Source organism: Teleopsis dalmanni, chromosome 1, assembly GCF_002237135.1.
Source record: "Teleopsis dalmanni isolate 2A chromosome 1, ASM223713v2, whole genome shotgun sequence".
Lineage (NCBI taxonomy): Eukaryota > Metazoa > Arthropoda > Insecta > Diptera > Diopsidae > Teleopsis > Teleopsis dalmanni.
This window is the reverse complement of record NC_051846.1, coordinates 45,194,245-45,201,581: the sequence shown is the minus strand read 5'-3', so window position 1 is coordinate 45,201,581 and position 7,337 is coordinate 45,194,245. Positions and strand designations below refer to the sequence as shown.

General features: G+C 31.8%; 1 long non-coding RNA gene across 1 annotated transcript; it reads right to left on the bottom strand.

The window, feature by feature from the left end:
- Positions 1-5,071: 5,071 nt before the first annotated feature.
- Positions 5,072-6,339, bottom strand: LOC119670473. The gene is made up of 4 exons (XR_005251716.1): positions 6,240-6,339; positions 5,774-6,185; positions 5,367-5,522; positions 5,072-5,303 (listed from the first exon to the last, which is right to left on the bottom strand). It is a non-coding gene; the product is annotated as an uncharacterized LOC119670473 (long non-coding RNA).
- Between the last annotated feature and the right edge of the window lie 998 nt (positions 6,340-7,337).

Genomic DNA, 7,337 nt, shown 5'->3' with positions numbered 1-7,337 from the left:
AAAAATCTACGACATTGTGTTAGATGATCCAAAAATTAAATTACGTGAGATAGCAGCGATGACAAACATATTATATGAATGTGTGTCGCTTTTGTTCACAATTGATTAAAAATGACAACGACTTCCTCATTCAAAATATTTTTTGAAAATGGTTATGTACAATCTAGCTGGCTATGAGCGAGTAGAGTCTAGTATTGACAATTGATGAAACATGGATCTATTACTTCACATCTGAGGAAAAACAACAAACCAGAGAATGGGTAGAGATCGGGATAGTATCCCGAACGACCACGAACTCAACAATCGCCTGAAAATCTTTTGGCTTCCGTATTTTGAGATTTAAGTGGAATAATTTTCATAGACTATTTGGAAAAAGGAAAAACAATAACATCAGACTACTATTGCATGGGATATTATCGGATCGATTGAAAAAGGAAATCAAGAAAAAACGACCACATTTGACAAAGAAAAAAATTTTGTTTTTGCAGGATAATGCACCAGCTTACACGTCAATGAAAATACTTTTCTATGGTGTGAATATTTTTCTTTGGTTTTTTTTCTATTTGGTTTATGTGATCAAGGATACAATTAATTGTGAATGAATATAGGTTTCGCATCTCAGAGCCAGGGTTACGCCAAAGCACAAATCAATTCTAAAAATTAGTTAGTTTTTATTGTGTTCGAAAAGATACTTTGGTCCCCCACATATGAAATGTGCTTATTTTTAAATTAACTCAGCAAACTAATATAAAAGTCATTTTAAATAATTTATTTTTATATCTGTAATTTGAGTTTTAATTTATTTCTATAGCTCTATATATGTCATAAATCTAAAATTTAATGATTTTGTTCACATATTTAGAAGTTTCTACTTTGCTCATTCAGTTCGCATTAAGTGTAGTTTGCTTTGAACCATTACCAAGGAATTGTGAATACTTATCTACGGTAGTGGTGGAACGAAAATGCACGACGTTATATCCAAAAGAAATATTAGACGATTATCATGATAAATACGCTGAAATATACAAATCATATGCTGTATACCAATTTAAAGGAGCAGTAAATCATTACTTTATATCATTAAATGATGGAGAAATACAAGCCTGCAATAATATAAGAGTTATAGATATTCTCAATTTCAATTGTTCTGCTCCAGAAGTAAAGACGTATACATTCGAAGTAGGAGCAATAAGATGTAGAGATTTTTCTGCTTATGGGGATGCATTAATAAGATATTGTTTAAAAGTTGGCATGTCACAAAATTATGTCCCAAGTAACATTTTAGTAGCTTATCACTACAGTGGAGTTAAAATGCAAAATTATGATAAATGGGACGATAAGATGTCATCAGCACAGGGATTGATAAATATCAGAAGTCGAATTTTGATATTTATTCAAACGGTAATGATCATGGTTTGCATAAAAAAAATATTTTATTTGTAACCAAAATCATTCAATCAAAAAAAAAATATATATATTGATTGTTGTTTAACAAATTTCTATTCTTCATTAAATGCAAATTTAATTATCCATTATCAGATTATGGTATCAGTATTATGTCTACTGTACTAGTAGTAGGTAACTAATGCTGATGTTGTTACTATCCTCTTTGCTATTTATGCCTATCTATTATTGTCACGTTATTTAGGTCTGCTCTATGTTTGGTCTCTGCCATGTGTTGAGAGAAAAATAGCTGCAGGACAACATTTGCGAAAAACAGGATAGTTTTGGAATTATAGTGATATGTTTTGCCACAAACTACTATATAAGCAAAGTCCATAAGTCTTTTTTGCTAGATTGCCTAAAGCAATGTCGTGAAATTTGTAGATAGCACTCCTTATTGATTCTATAGTCAATCATCTTGAATTTCTAACAAACTATTCCAGTCTTAAAGCTTCTGTTTCGGTATGGCAGCTATATATCAAAGTTTTATCATCAATTACAATGTATTTAAGTAAGTCCTTATTAAAACTGTTCAAAGTTGGCAAAAGCGTTGTTTTTTTTGAGAATGTCATTCTTTTTGTAGGAGTTTTATGATACTTTTCTTTCTCCTTTAATTTTTTAAATGATAATACTTTTAAGTAGTAAGCACAATCTGCGTTTTTTTTCGTTTTCGTCATTAATGAACGTATAAGGACGCATAAACGTTCTGTAACTGTATATTCAAGAGTTTCTCTGTTTTCCATGCTGTCTTGGTATCTGGCGTTCCACCTTAGAGTAGATGGGATTTTTATTAGTAATCATATATAATCTAATTAGTAATCGTATAAAATCATTTAAAAGTTATTAAATTAAAAATGATTTAGATTACAATTATCAGATTACAATTACAAATACAAATACATTGAGTCTCAGTGATTACTTTATTTAAGTTGCCTGGTTGCAACATAGCTATATTCGCCTCGTTGCGAACACTAAAGGCGCTAGGAAAATACTTAACACAACTGTAGTAAACGGACGTAGTACAACACTGGTAGTAAACGTACGTTGTACAACACGGGACAAGAGAAGAGCAGCTGGCAGAAAAAGGCGGCAAGATAAGCGTTGGGTGTAAGATTAATAATTATTGTGTTGTATTGTAATTAGAGAAATAAAGTGAATCGAAATAATATAGAACTGTATTATCTACTAATTCCTTTACAATACAATCGTATATATAAACTCTTGAAATTGGATATATTTTATCCTGTTTTAGTAAGTTGACACATCTGTCCACTGTAATTAAAAGTGTGGTGGTGTGCGGAGTAATTGTCCTTTAGATATATTGACATGCTATTTTAATTGTTTTTTAAATATTCATTTGTCTCGCTTTAAGGAATTTTTTGTTATTTTAAGTAGATTTAAGCCTTATTAATCTAAACACATCACATCATTCAATAAGTCGTGTGACTGATACACAGATGGCGCTGACAATGGCATATGACGTTTATGAAGTACCAACCTTCAAAAGGCTATGTGTAAACATTCATGACATTTCGATTAGTCAGAAAAAAGTGACAACCATTTAAGTGAAGCTACTTTTGTTATTTTCAAAACAATGAATTCAAAACAAATTCATTGCTTCTTGATGAAAAAAAAATATTGTACAAGCTCAGCAATTGCTTCAAAAGTGTTATTCATCGAAATAAACCATTTCTTATTGGTTTGTTGAATTTAAACGTGATCGTACAGACACCGATGATGGTCAACGTTCACCATAATTGGACGATCAGAAATTGGTTATATCTGATCGTAAATTGAAATTGCTCGGAATAGCTGAGACCGTGAAGATATCAGAAAGCAATGTGTTTACAATTATGCAAGAACATTTGACCATGAGAAAGCTCTTTTCAAAGCGGGTGCCGCGTTTACTCACAGTCGATCAAAAACAATAAAGTGTTGATAATTCATAGCAGTGTTTGGTCATGTTAACACGTAATAAATAAGATTTTTTGAGTCCATATGTGAAAATGGATGAAATATGTACCCACACTTCACTTCAGAATCAAAATGGTCGTCATCTGAGTGGACTGTAGCCATCAATAGTAACTACTACACGGCATTACTGGATTGTTTGAAAGCAGAAATTGTGAAAAAATGATCGCATATGGCGAAGAAAAAAATTTTGTTTTACCAACACAATGCACCATGTCACAAGTCAATAAAAACGATGGCAAAATTGCACGAATTACACTTCGAAATTCTTTCTCATCCACCGTATATTCCAAATCTGGCCCCCAGCGACTACTGGCTATTCGCTGATCTCAAAAAATGCTCGCCGGTAAGAAATTTATCTCAAATGAAGAAGTAATTGCTGAAACTGAAGCCTATTTTAAGTTATCCTTTTACAAATCCTTTTACAAGCACAGCATCGAGAAGTTAGAGAAGCGTTGGAATGATTGTATTGCACTTGAAGGAGATTATATTGAAGAGTAAAATCGATTTTTGACGCAAAAAAATTTGTTTTTCTTAGTTAGTCACACGACTGAGTGACGTGTTATTTGATTTAATAACTTTGCATTAAAATATTCCATATACAGGCATAAAAACGAGTTCTTATGTACACAGATAGCGAAGTAGTTTTTTAGTAAAAGATTTCCTATTTTCACACTTAAATCAGTATAACTTTTATCTGGTCTACAAATAGTAGAAAACGATTTGAACTATATAACTTGAAAGCAAAGAATATCTTTATAAAAACGGCAGTCGACTTTTACTTGTATTCCGCATTAATCAAGTCGAAATCTTATTATAATAAATATAATAAGATTTCGCAAGTCGCTCTTAAGTATTTTAAGCCTTTTCCGAAATTTTTTCAATTTTACATTCATATCTGTGCTTTTAAAACCATTTTAACAAACTTGCAAGTGCTCCATATGAAATTTCCATGTTGCGTAAGTTTACCAATATAAAAATCTTGAGTCTGTCGATGCTTACCTTGTGTTCGAAGTTGATATATAAGCAAATAATCGATCGTCACTTCTATATGGATGTGTAGCTTTCAGCAAGGCCTCAAAGACTACTATTCGCCAGCTAGAAATTGCACAAAGCCAGGCTCTGAGAAGATTTTTCAAGGTGCCATGATACATTAGGACAAATGACATCTTCAGGGACCTTAAGATTGATCCGATCAAAAAATACATAAAGGATAGACCCCTTAAACTATTTACGACAACCGACAGGCTTACCAACATCGCATTATAGAATCTCAGAATGGTTACAGGCTCCTCGTGGAGGTATGCAGAGGTCAGTTATTGCTTACTCTGATAAAGTGATAAACAAAGTGAGAATTATGAAGAAACCTCGCAGTTAATAGAGAGTAAAAGTACTCAAGTGTACTGACTCAACTAGCCTCAACATAATAGAACAAAAGGAGATGAGAATGTAAAATAAAAAGTTATTGTGTGGCATTGTTGCCATTTTTGTCTGACAAATAGAGCAATCTAAGAAGAAAGTTCTAATGTGCATTACATACGCTCTGTGGCAAGTCTCATTGAAATTTGGATGTAGACACAGTTTCGATCATGATACAAAATGTAGCAAATGTTCATATGAAAAGCCTTAAAAGGTATTTTGATACAAAGTTCTCAAACTTACCATCATATTGCCTTTACTCAGCTTGATCACGAAATTTCGGATAGCAACATTAGGCTCTTGTTTCACATCTTGAAATCTAAACGTTTCTAGTACCTTAGACTTCTTCCTTTTTTTTAAATCCTTAGACTTCCTTAAATTTTTTAGATAAAAGATTGCTTCTGGTTCCTTAGACTTGCTGGTACTTTCAATCCTGTTGGCAGCTTAATACCGAGCGTATGTACGTTATGCTTGTGAAATTATGATTTGATTATAATTTAACATTATTACTTATTTTTAACATTAAATCAAACCTTTTAAAGTAATTACCAACACTTATCATTTCAATGCTTTCAAATTCATTGTCTATTTTAAAATTTGATATTCTTAAATTTTTACTGTTGCTTCCCATCAGACCTTGCTCTTTTCATTTCTGTTTGACACAATCAAGTAATTGAGTAATTCATTTGCTGCAAATGAATGAACAAAACGTTTAAATAAATGGTTTTAATAATATTATTATATGTTACATGTGCCAGTACTTGTTAAAATTTAAAAAGAAGTAAGAAAGACACCTTATATCCATATATTCTGCAATTTAATTCAATTTTGACGTTACATATTTGTCTTTTGTTTTCTTTAGTGAATATTAGTTAAATAATTTTAAGTGTTAAGATAACTTGAATTTTCTAACTTACATATCAACAATCACCTTACTTACATAATCTGAAAGCCACAGTTGTTCGAGCATTTACTCCGCAAATATCCAAACGCAATATCCAACTATATCGGGGCTAGAAAGCACAACTCAGCACACAAAAGTACGCATCAACGCGGGTTTTTCGTGTACAAATATTTATTATTCTTTAGCAAGACAATAAATTTTATTAAATTCTTGCAATGCCTCAACTCTGCTTGTTTCTTTACAATTAAAATTTATTTCTTCTATTAAAATTTAATGTAAAGATAATAATCTTTAAAACAAATAATGTGAAGGTGACAGTTTCTTAAAATTCACTTGTGTTCAAATACAAAAAACGCGACAGTTCATAACCGTAAGGTTGCTCTGGAAACCAATATTACAACATTTTTACCAATTTCCAGCCTACATATAACTAGTGTGCAGTTAATACCTGAAATAAAAATTGGTTAATTTTTATATAATATATTAAAAGTAAATAACTTACCATAAACCCACCCCCGCATGCATGTAACTGCACCACTTGAATAAAACCTTACCTTAATTATTTATTATTTAAACTAATACTTTTTAATATTTATTTTATTTTAATAAATAAATATAAATATTTAAAGCCGCCACTACCGACACTAAGCTAAACACGTTTCAAAACAAAACAAATGCACAACACAAGAAACGTCAAAAACAGCTTTTGTGCAAAGAGCTTTGTGTAAAAATTGATGCGCGCGCATATTAACTACGGCGAAAGCGCAAAACAGCAACGACGTCAAAAATCCAAGCCAGCTGTAAACTAAACTTTGCGCTACGTTAAAGTTTGGTCTGATGCGTATATAAGAAGACGCATTTACTTAGAAGAAGGCAGTTAGTGATCGACGCTTGAAGTCACCAGAGTTCGTGATAGACTCGCCAAGTGAAGCATTGGGAAACATTACCGGAGCTAAGTATAAACAAGCACCTTTATATTATTTTTTTTTTTTATATTGTTTTTTTTAGAGGAGTTTTTCGAATAGCAAAGAAAGAAATAAAGTACAAACACAAAAATTTATTTTTTTAATTTTATTGAAGTTCGGCTGACCATACAACGCTGTTTCGAGTATTGCCAAGTACTCTTCATCAGTGGTCTTTGGAATAATCGAATTTTTATTTAATTAGTTTATAGTCCGTATATAATTTTGTTTGGACTGCAAGTGCCAGGCTTAGAACTCGTCCCTGTCAAATTAGAAGCGATGACTAATCGTGTTTATCCACAAGAAGCCAAGGCTGCACAAACTTTCAATGCTCAAGTTCCAAGTTTTATTGTCACTTATTTTTATTTAATTAGTGACATCAACCAAAGCACTTGCCGTGCTTTAAATTAGAACGAGCTTATAAACTACAGCTTTAATTTGGAAACACAAGTTCAACGAATTGAAAGTTAACTTTTGGGTTCGCCTATTCTTTTTATTTTTTTCAAAGCTACTCTTTTTGTAGAGACATTTTGTAATGCATATTGTTTTACTTACTATATGTAAAGCGACCATTCTGGTGCTTTTTACAAAGAAGCTTAGCTATGTTATTCTACAAACCCGCTTTCGCGGTTTAGGAA